Source organism: Cynocephalus volans, chromosome 2, assembly GCF_027409185.1.
Source record: "Cynocephalus volans isolate mCynVol1 chromosome 2, mCynVol1.pri, whole genome shotgun sequence".
In the NCBI taxonomy this organism is placed as follows: domain Eukaryota; kingdom Metazoa; phylum Chordata; class Mammalia; order Dermoptera; family Cynocephalidae; genus Cynocephalus; species Cynocephalus volans.
In genome coordinates, this window is record NC_084461.1 from 43,791,966 (window position 1) to 43,804,342 (window position 12,377).

The window sequence follows — 12,377 nt, forward strand, 5'->3', positions numbered from 1 at the left end:
TGTATTTTCTGCCCCAGATTTGGAATCACCCTTAAAGTGAATTTCTTTAAGTAGAAAATGATATTTAGATACCACAATCTGAGAATCATTGCAACTGAATTCTCATTAAAAATACTTCCTTACTTTTTCAGTGGACAGAGGTACAAAACACATATTTTTAAAAGGAAAAAAATCAGGAGTTTATAATGACATTTTAAATTCAGATTTAAGATGAAAGTGTTTATGTTCTCACTTATTGGTGGGAGCTAAAAATTAATATATAAATTCACACACACACACACACACACACACACACACACACACAAACCCGGGGGGGGGAAGAAGATATAACAACCACAATTATTTGAAGGTGATACAACAAGCAAACAGAAAGGACATTGTTGGGGGGGAGGGGGGGAGGGAGAAGGGAGGGAGGTTTTGGTGATGGGGAGCAATAATCAGCCACAATGTATATCGACAAAATAAAATTAAAAAAAAAAAAAATAAGATGAAAGTGTTTTAATTTCTTGAGATTTATATATATATCCCTATATACACTCTTTTTTCTAAATAAATGCAAACAATTTTAAAAGGATTAAAAAGAATTAAAAGTTCATTATTAGTTATTTCAACATTAATTCAGATGAAAGAGTGTAATACTTAATTATGACATAGAAGAGAATATGATTCTTTACGTGTCTATTTTATTCCAAAAATATTAGTTTCTAACTATATTAACATTATTTATATTGACTTTGTCTACCTATGATAGTTTTTAATCAACATATTAACAATAAGACTACTAAATAAAGTTTAAGAGGTTTTTTTTCTTTTCTTTTTTTTTTTTTGCTTCTGTTTGTCCTCATATCTTACCAGTATATATGACTAAAATATTGGGCATTTGAAATAGTTCGAAATAATTCTTTTGCTGTGTGGTTTTGACAACAATTTGATATACAGCTAGGTTTATTTGTTCGTTTTTAGTTTTTAAGATTGCTTTTACATTTTTAGTTTAATTATATAAAATTATATGAAATATAAAATATTTCAAAGTCAAAAACTATAACAATGTGCATAAAGGTCTTTATTCCATCCCTGTCTCCTCTGCCTTGTAACTCTCTCCCTGTCCTAAAAGTGATAATTTTCAATACATTTTAGTTTGTTCTTTCATTGGCTTATTTTGAAAATATAAGCAAATATATGTTTATATTAATATTCCTCCCCTTCCTTAGACATGTTTTTAAAATTCTGTCTTTACTTTTATTTTTCATCTAAAGTACATCTTCAAGATCATTCCAAATCACTACATAGAGATATTCCTTGGTCCTTTTTAGAATTGCATATATTTCGTGCTGTGAATTTACCTTAATATACTGAACCAGTGCTCTATCTATGAACATTTGTTTTTCCAAAGTCTTGCCATAATGTCACAAAAGCCTTATGCATATTCTTTTGAATACGTACATAATCACATTTCACATAGCACATCTTCAAGTTCAAATATTTATGTAGCTAGTTTAATAAAATGCTATTGTTTCATGCCCATTATTTGGAAAGGAAGTCATGGGAGAATACTTTCTAACCTGCTATAAACTGTGGACACTTATGAGGAAGATAGAAGACACTGAGATCAAATCAAGTCGAGGAAAAAATTCAAGTGGAGAGAACGGAAATTAAGAGTCCACACTGAATGGCTTTTCAGTAAAGAACAGCTAACTGCAAATGGTAAGGTGGGTTTATTCTTTGTTTTATTTGAAGTAGGAAAGAGTGTGGAGCAGATTGTTTGGAGAATTCGATTGGGAGCCAATTATAGGTAAATTTAATATCTATCAAAATAGAATAAAAGGACTAGTTGTAATCAAAACTACAACTTTATGCCTCAGTGAGTCATCCTAAAGGTCCCATGTTCTCAGTGTTCCATACAGTGTTCTGTATGAAGCACCACACAGTAGATGCAGTGGCATCTTATGGCTGTGTGAGGAACAAGGCAGACATGCTGTACTGACAGACATCAGGGAATCACGAGGGTAGGAACACAGGATTAGGTGTTTGACTGTGGAGCAAACTGAGCAGGAAAAAGTGAACCATAAGAGGGCCAGTAGGTAGTACGAGTCAAGGGATGAGTCTCGATGAAGGAAAAGAGTGAAATAATAGTTTTTCCCACCAAATTAAAAGTACTGTAACTGATCTATTTTATTCCTAGGGAAATGAGTGAAATACCTATTATCTGTCTAGATTAGATTGTTTTCTTAATGTAAGCAATTTGATCATTTTGTACAGATGCATACTTATGTATGTTTTGCTGTAAGAGACTTATCATAACACTTAAAAGTCTGATGTAGTTTCAGGTCACACACAGCTATGTTCAGAGGTTAATCACTGCCCAATGTGACCTTGTGTTCCCCATTGCCCCATAGAGCTCTCCTCAGTTCAATAGTCACTTTTGGAAGCAAGCTCACTTCCCAACTTCATCTTTCTTACCATATTCAATACTTTATAACCATCATGACACATTTCTTTTTAATTTTTTCTTTTCTGGCCACCACAAGGCTTCTTGATGATGATACTTTTTTGGCTACTCAAAGCCTCACATTATTGCATATACCAAAGATTTAAACTATTTTCTTATTTTTATTTATAATTTTCATAAACAAACACAGCACTTTTATTCTCTTCTATAACATATCTCTCCACTCTTGCCTGTCAAAATATAAGAATTTGTGCAGTAACAGTAACTTCTAAAAGGCAGAAACTCTTTCTTATTCCATGCTGCCTAAATTTCTATCCCAACTCTGGCACCTACTCCAGGGCCAGATCCCTGTATGCATTAACTAGGTACTAATGCATAAGGAAAGATTGAAAGAATACCCAGTCTGCTTATGACAAGCAGAGAGTTTTCAAAAAGACGTAATTGTGTTTATTTATTCTACTAGTTTTAAAATTTCTTGCTTGACTGAATTTCTAAGGCTTTACTCTATTTGGCTGCAGGTGAAGAATATGCTTTATAGAATAGAGTGTGGTAAGACATTCAGTGTTTCTCAGCTACAGTTTCCAAGAAATGTAAATGTAATTAACTAAAGATGAATAAGGTAAAATAACAACAACCAAAAAATGTGCTGTTTTATGCCAGAAGGCAATTTGATTAATAAATGTCGATTTTTGAAATCAAGTTCGCGACTGAGCAAAACAGGCAGACCCTTGAAAGACAGAAACAAACCATTTAGCTGTTTTATTTTATTTTATTCCTGTCATTTATTTTGTTAATTAACAAAGAAGAATTATATATATTTGTTGTGGACAACATGATGTTTTGAAACGTGTATACATTGTGGAATGGCTCAATCAGGTTAATTAACTTATGTATTACCTCAGATACTTATCATTTTTTATGGTGAGAACACTTAAAATCTATTCTCAGCAATTTTCAAGAATATATTGTTATTATCTATAGGCATCATGTTGTATAGTAGATCTCTTGAACTTATTTCTCCTGTCTACCCTAAAGTTTTTACCCTTTGACCCACATCTGACTACCACACCCCCTCTCCTCGCCTGTGATAACCCCCATTCTACTCTCTGCTTCTATGAGTTTGCATTTTTTAGATTCCACATATACGTGAGATCACATAGTATTTGTCTTTCCATGTCCAGCTTATTTTATTCCACATTGTTTTTCATAATGGCTGTACTAATTTACATTTCCACCAACAGTGTAAAACGGTTTTCTTTTCTCCACATTCTCACCAACACTTGCTATCTTTTGTTGTTTTGATAATAGAGTTTGGCTATTTTATTATAAGTGTCAATTGCTGTATGTTAAGTTCAGGTAATGCACTTGACAATAGAAACAGAAGGCAGATCTTCATAATTTAACTCACCATTTTGGCTTAGGTATAATTCAGCTTTCTTGAAATGATATTAGTTGGATTATATATTTATATATAGAAAATTACTCATTCATAGTATTTAACCTTAAATGAAAATAGCTGCCATATTCAATACACATATTAAATATCTTCTTGGAAATATAATTATTTTAAAAAGTCTGTTAATCTTTGCCAGAAGGACATGAAGACGCAATAAATTATAATTTAACATAAATTATAGTTCAACAACTATTGTTTTTGACAGATTAGAAGTTTTTCTGCTCACTGTTCAGAAGTTAGCTATCCAAAATTAGTGAGATACCTTTATAACTATCATGGACCCAGAATCCTGTATTGCTGCTCTATCATTTTCAATTTACAGCTTTAATTTTGTGGCCCGAGGTGGCTACTTAAGCTCTTGGCAACATGTCCACATTCTAGCCATCCAGAAACAAAAAGAGAGGAGAAAGGAGGACATTACCCACCCACCCCCCTTTAAGGTCACATGATTCATCTAATGGACAGAATTTAGCCACATCGAATAGTAAGAAAAGTTTGAAAATGTAGTCTTTATCTCAGGAAACCATGTACACAGCCTAAAATTAGGAGTTTTGTTATCAGTTTAACAGGGGAGAATAGATATCAGGGGACAAATACATTTTCTGCCACGCCTTCACAGAGATTCAGACTATCAACAAGAAATCCAGAAGTTTAAAACTTCTTTCAATTTGTAGATTGAGAATTAGCAGAAAGAATACAGATTTGGAAATGAAAATCTCTCCAAGTAGCTTGTCCATAGAGAGGGAGACTGATAGTACATAATGCTGAATAATGTTGTTTGTATCAAGTAAAGCAATGACTACACAATTTAAAGCGATGCTTAAAAACTGTTATTTTAATACTATCATCATTAACTAACAATCTGATATTTAGGTGATGAACATGGTAAGAATAAATAAAAAAGTCAATATTATGAATGATTCTCTACACACTTACACAGTGGTTAATACAGATTAAGCATTTTTGACATTTTTTTTCTCAGAGGACCCAGAATTTAATCTATTATCATTAAGCACTAATGAATAAACTTTCCAAAAGTTGTTGCCAGGAGAACAACCTTCAGAACTTTATTTTCAGTTGATCAGATTGGTTGTTTTCCATGATTGATTCAGACACTATGATAATAATTCCAGATCTTGTCAAACATTTTGAACTTACAAGATGCTTGCTTATGTATTATGCCATGCAATACTCAATTCCATAAAAAATGATGGCCTGTATTAGTCCTTTTCTGTTGCTAATAACAAAATACACGAAACTAGGTATTTTGCAAAGAAAAGGAAGTTTATTGCTTACAGTTTTGGAGGCCGGGAAATCCAAAGTCCAGGGAACACATCTGGTTTGAGCCTTAGTGATGGTGATAGTGATGGCAGAGTATCACATTGGGAAAATGGTGGAGCAAAGAAACCAACCTCCTCATTCACTCTCTTTTTAAAGCTCTTGGAACCACACCCATGTCAACCATTTTTATCTCATTCACTGCAGCATGGTCTTACAATCCAACCACCTCTTCAAGGCTCCACCTTTCAATTACCATAATAGGATTTCCCACTCTCAACAGTTACAGTGGGGATTAAGTTTTAGAGGGACATTCAACCCCAAGCAAGGCCATTTAAGTGCTAACCCTACTTTTTAAATGAAGAAACTAAGCTGGTAAATGTTGGTTAAAGTTTTCAAATTCACACAGGTATTGAAATCATTGTTCAATGCTTTTTAAACCACAGTGAATCCAGTGTTTGAAAGACTATGTATGTGTGTAAAAACTACTGCAGAACTAATGCAAAGAATAGATGTGTTTGTCTGCTTGTATTGTTCAAATGTCATGGTAAATTATGGATTTGTGGGTTCTAGAAAGATGTACATAAGACTGGGGAAAAGAGCTCATTTTTTTATGGTATTGTGTATTCTACGTAATTATAAAAATTAAATATAATTAAAAGCTACATTACATAAATAGATGGGAAAAATAAAAACGATGGGAAATGAATTTTTATTGGGAAACATAAGACAGAATAGCTCTATAGATGACTAATAATTTATGCATCCTTTTGATATGGGTAATTAGTTCACTTTAGTAGTTGAAAATTTTTATACAGTCAATAATTTCCATAGAGATAAGCAACTATGAAAATATTTAGCAAATGAAAGCTCTCTTAAGCAATCTCTAATTTCTCATAATGTAAAATTTATAAGCAAAGAGAAATATAATCATGAACATAATCACTATTCCATTAGCCCAGAGGGTTAAAAAATGAAAAAATAGTTATGAGACCAAACATAAAGAGAGGCAGTGTGCATGAAAAGAATGGCAATATCTGCCTAGATTTTGTTTTCTTTTCATTACTTTTACCTCCATTGCTTGGGGAGCTAACTGTTTTTAAGGAAACCTAGATTCCACTTATACAGTGGGTCATAGTTACAATCCTACTGTAGCCTGGTTAACATATCCTCCTCCATTCCCCATACAATTGCCAAGATGACCTTTCTAAAATGAAAATCTAATAATATATTTTCAGATGGTAAAGCTGTTCAATATGAACTCTTTTTCAGAATGAATTGAAACCTATTACAATGGTGTTTATTACCATGTGATTTGGCTCCTGCATGTGAGTCTAGGCTTATCTCTCTTACTCCCTTTCTTATATCCCTTACACCAACTGTATTTATTTATTTTTTGTTTCTTCATTCATTCAAAAAATTGTGTATCAAGTAGCAAACATATGCTAGACAGTGTTTTAGGTGTTTGAGATACATCAGAAGACACAGATACCTGGATTCATGAAGGTTGTATTCTCTTCCCTAACCTTAATTGAGTCACTAAAAGGTTCAGATAATTGAAAATGGAGAATAAAGTAGTGCCCTCGGTTGTGGACCACCATCTATGCTAAGTGTGCTCTCATCCACTCTTGAAACCTCTGCTATAGCCATACTTTTCATACTTTGAACCTTTGGATGTGCTGATTCCTGCATCTGAAATGGGTTTTCCTTCCCCCATTTCTCACCCCAGTTCTCCTAGCTAACGCCTACTGATCCTTTAAGATTCAGGTCGGGCCGAGCCCGTGGCGCACTTGGTAGAGTGCTGCGCTGGCAGCCGCGGGTTCGGATCCTATATAGGACTGACCGGTGCACTCACTGGCTGAGTGCCGGTCACGAAAAAACGACAAAAAAAAAAAAAAAAAAGATTCAGGTCAATCAGTCTCATTCAGGAAAGATTGCCTGGCTGACCCCAAACTCCTCTCTAATAGATTGGGCTGGGTATTTCCCCTATGTGCGACCATGACCTAAATTAAAGGCTCCGTAAAGTATAAGATCATTTGTTCATATATCCAAACTAAAATACAGGAGGGCAGAATCCATGTGTTCCCAGCATCCAGTACAGGGCCTTACGCAAAAGATACGGTTAATCAATTAAAGATTAAATGTTTTTTCCAGTTTATGATGTACCAATACGTTTTGGGAAACAGTATAGTTGGAGTTATTCACTATTTCATGCAGAAGAATTATTGTTATGTTTTATTAACTAATATATTTTAGATTTTTAACCTTTCTTTTTTCAAACCCAACATCCATCAATGCATCAGTGATACTTATGTCTCTGTCTCCAAAACATATTCCAAATCTAACCACTTCTCTCCTACTCCACTGTTGTAACTTTAGTAAAAAACCTATTATCTCACAGTAAAATCACTTCCAGTCTTCTGATCGGTCTCACTGTGTCCACTCCACCTTCTATACAACCTATTGTACTCCCAGAGACCATAGTGATCTTTTTAATCCATATCATATCACAACATTCCACATACATTTATTGATTGAATCATAATCTTAGACATAGAATGAATGAGTCATTTTCACAGCTTTTTGGGAAGAATCTCTGGGAGTTTGAGCACAAATAAATAAATTTAAACCCTAAAAGTTAACATCATAAAGTAAATATAACCCAATGGTGGGAACATCTAAAGCAGAAGCAGATTTCCTGTAAATTCCAGAGTGACTGTGCTGCGTTGACAATCAGAAAAAATTGGAAATGTGGCCCTTGTGATTTTTAATCCACTAAAGTAATTTACAAATTGAAAAAGTATGGGATTATTTAATGTAATTGCATATTTATTAATGTTCACTATTCTTGACTTCCTTTCGGTTTGTGAAACTGATTCAGTCTTTTAGTAATAGGTTCCTCTTTCACTTCTTTCTTATCTGTTGACTTTCTTATTTGGCTTCCTTGTAAGTGTGATTTCTAAAAACAATAGGTTTAATCGGAAGTTGACCTCTGATGTGAGTAACAACTACTGGTCAAATACTAGTAGACTCTTATGCAAGTCAAGATCACTTTTTAAAAACAGAGCCTCATGAACCAACATCAACCTAAGTGGCAAAATTCTTTCAGGAGGGAATTTCAAGCTTCTATTTCACTACTTGCTTTTCTGGGTTTAAGCACAAGCTTGACATTAAGTGAATTCAGTTTGCTGTGTTTAATTACTATCATTATTATTATTATAGATACAGTAGTAATTATCTCTTCCTACTGTCTCATTATGTTTTGATCAATTCACATAATAAAAGTTTACTATAAATATAAGGTTAGGTAACATTCAAGAAAACATGTAATTATGGAATATATAATCATATACAATCTAAACAACTGAACATTTTCCAACATTTCTAACAATTAAATGTTTGGAAAGCAAAGAATTAGCTGCTTTTAATAACATAGGTGCAATTCTGTAGGCAGTGACTACAGAATGCTTTATTTGTTGACCTAAAATTACTTTACTTCTGTTATATTAATAACATCTAGGTTTCTCAAAAACCTGCTGGCAAAAAAAAAAAAAAAAATCTTTCCAGCTTTATTAATGATTCATATGGCAGTTTCTGAAGAGACAAGTCCCACAGAGAAGGAGCACTTGATTAATGACCTGGAAACACTTTTCCTTTTCAGCTGATTAAATAAAATTGACTGGATTTTTACATTTTTATAATAAAATGACCCGCAGGGCTGAGATGACACAGTGAAAGCAGCATGTTCACTCTTCAGCAGATTTTTATTTTGTCACTTGTAAAAATGAAAGGGCTAACCACCCGAGCAGAAAAATGCACTTTATCATCGTCCGTGGCTGCCAGGCTGACAAACGCTGCATACAAATATAAAAACATGGAGGAAATAGATAGAGTTTATATTCAGCATGATTTTGTCTAATGATGACTAAAGTTTTATTGTTCCTAGGCCTGGAAACTGTATTATTAAATTATTGTTAAACAACAACAACAACAACAAAAACCCAACTAACCACTATCTGCAATTTTTAGAGCAATTCATTGCTACCCTAAGTAGGATTATTGGATACCATTACTGTAATTCTTACATGCTTCTGGGCCAAGGGGATTCTCTTTAGAGACTTAAATTCTATTCTTACTTTCACAGTAACAGGCTCACTGACAGCCCTAAGAAAAACTGTGAAGTAGGGAAAAAAAAATTCTTTTTCTGTTTTCTAGGGGCCATCTTCTTTCTTTCTCTCTCTGGATCCCTACCAGAGCTCTCTTCAGCCAGGATCTGACCTCCTTAACTTGACACTCCCCCACCTCTTGCTGTTTCTTGGCTCCCTAATTCCTTGTTAAATTGCCTATACTCGTCTTCTTTCTTAGAGTGGTACTTTTGTTACTGTCCACCTTCCTCCTCCAGGCTATGGCTGGTATCCATCTCTACTCTTTGAAGCCTACCAGTTCCCAAGCCCATAACCTCAGGTGATCTCAAAAAGAACCCTTCCAAAGTTCTTAACTTGATAAAGGGAAAGGCCAGAGAAAACTCTTTGGGGTAATTATCTTGTAGACCAGAAGTTACTAAATGATAGTCTTACATTCAGCCACAGAGGTGATTTGTTCGGCTAAACAATTATATCCAAGATAATTTACACACACACAAAAATGCAAATTCTGAGAAATTTTGAAAACTCCAAAATTCTTTCAGTACCTGAATAGCTTTCCCACATGGCCACAGACATCGGAAGCTGTGTGAGATGAGAGGCAAGCTCACCTCATCCTCCCTTCCTCCTAGTGTCCTTGACACTGAGGTTGAGAGTAATTCCCTTTATCTCATAACTCCCATTTCTCCTTTCTCATTGATATAACCTGCCTGACTCCTGCAGGCCTTTGAATTTGTGAGTCTTGACCAAGATCTAGGAGTTCTTTCTGATCTCCAAAATGATATTTGTGCAATTTTATATTTTTCTCTTCCTGGGGAAAAAAATTATATATATAATTGCCAACTAACCCAATGAAACAATAGCAATGTGATACTTTCTAGCTATTAGAGGCTGTAGAAAGGCACCACCATGGAAGGTTAATATAATAGTTGATAATATTTGGGGGCAGACATGAGCTTTCTATGTTTATAGTAATTCTCTGTTCTCTTAACTAGCCCAATAGTCTCAAAGTTCAAATCAGTTAACTAAGCAAGTAGATCATTTTAAGTATGAAAATTATTAAACTCAGAGAAAACTGGCATTAGATAATATAGCCAAATTTATTTTCTATTTATTTTGTGGTTTCAGAATAGTAATGAAGGTTTTGGTGTATTTTATAAAAAGAAAGGAAAATCAATAAGAAATATTACCTGTTGATCTTGAGTTGGATAAGCACTGTTCAATAAAAGTCACAAACTGCTTTGAGGTTGCCATACTGGAGCTGGGTAGAAAGGCCATACTCTGTTCTTACATCATTATGATACAGAATGATGCAGAAATAAATGCATTTATTCAATTTTATGTTATAAAATTAATAATATTAATAAGTCAGAACAACTAATGATATATATCTATGTGAGTAATTACTTCTTTCAATGCATTTTTCCATGTATGAATTCCTTCAGATTAGCATGAATAGAAAAGAATGTAAGCCCTATGAAGGAATTTTGATCTGCTTTGCAACCATTGTACATGAGAACCATTCTAGAAGAGAACTGGCAACTAGTCAACACTCAAAATCCATTTATTTATTTAGTGAAGATGGCTGAATTTAAGGTAACCTCTCTGACTCTCCAATCATAAAGCATTTAGACAGTCACTAAAAAATTTTAAGCAACCTGATGATTTAATAGTTATCTGAATCAGTATGACTGGCCCAAAATTTTTGTTATGTTAGTAAGGACAATTCACTATTCGGTGCCTAGATAAGTATTCAATATTATGTTCAGTGCAAGAAATCTATCAAAATCATTATGTCTAGATCTCTCTTAAGTACAGTATGTATGCAAAGAAGTGTATTAACATTTGCTCATGAAGGAGTTTATTATCTAGTCATACTGATAGATTTATTTTACTTTCCCTTTATTTAGGACATCATTTAATAGTTATTAAGCTTCAATATAGGAAATAACTTATTTATCTAGTCTCCCTGCTGCAATTTTTCTTCCCCACAATCCTTTCTCTGTATAGCCACTGTTATATATGTAACTCATTTCGTGTGTATTAAATATATATTCAGAAATATACACACACGTGTGAGAGAGATGTACACGCGTGCGCGCGCGTGTGTGTGTGTGTGTGTGTGTGTGTGTGTGTATTCTTTAAGTAAGGTTGCTTCTAGATCTTCCCAGGGTAACTGAAGACTGTTTTATTTCTATTCACTGCAATATCAGTTTAGCTGTTTTGAGCTACATAATGATTTTAGCTTTGAAGTTAAAGGTCAGCCTCAGGGCAAGGAGCACTTTACTGTGAAGCTGGAAATATAAAGAAGTGTGAATAAAACTGTTCATGACCCCCTGAGTCTCTGTGAGCCAGGACTTAAGCAAGAATTTGAAGGATGTCAAATGCACACTCTCTTCAACAGGCCATTATAAATGCCATACAAGTCTCCCTAGCATGCAATAAGGCTGGTGACACTGGACACATGGTGGTGTGCCTGTAACAAAACCATGAGATAATTGCATTTACATGGAGATCTGCGAGGAGCGCAAAGCCCTTTATGGATTTCATTCTGAATCAATTTGTGCAATTCCCAAATGTGTTCTGCTGAATTACAAAGGGATAGATTATATCCCAACTTTTATAGATAGAAAAAGTGAGGCTTAAGAAAAGATAGGTAACTCACTGAAAGCCCCAGAAAACACTGGTAGAACTGTCCCATTTACATGACATTCTCATGCCATCGCACTTTCGCTGTTTAAAAGAGAGCATGCTACCACCATGCACACGGTGAGGGAGGCCTCCGAAAACAGTTTCATTCAGCTTTCACTTTCAGGTTTATAGGCTCTCAGAAAAAGTTCAGAAGTTCAATTTGAGGACATAATAATAAGTTCAAGGGTTCACAGTCTATGAGTGAAAGTAAAACCATGAAATTAAAAGATGTAGAGTATTTTTCCCTTTCACAAGCTAAGAAACATTTCTGTTTGTAGAAGGCAGAAAATTCAGGAAGGATATTGCTTAGGCATCTTCCCATTTTTATTTTACATGAAGTTTTCAAAGGCAAAATGGAAAT

At 34.2% G+C, this 12,377-nt stretch overlaps 1 pseudogene; it reads left to right on the forward strand.

Moving 5' to 3' along the window:
* The window catches only part of LOC134370486 (small ribosomal subunit protein eS17-like), a 162,760-nt pseudogene extending 153,119 nt beyond the window's left edge, over positions 1–9,641 (forward strand).
* The last annotated feature ends 2,736 nt before the right edge of the window (positions 9,642–12,377 follow it).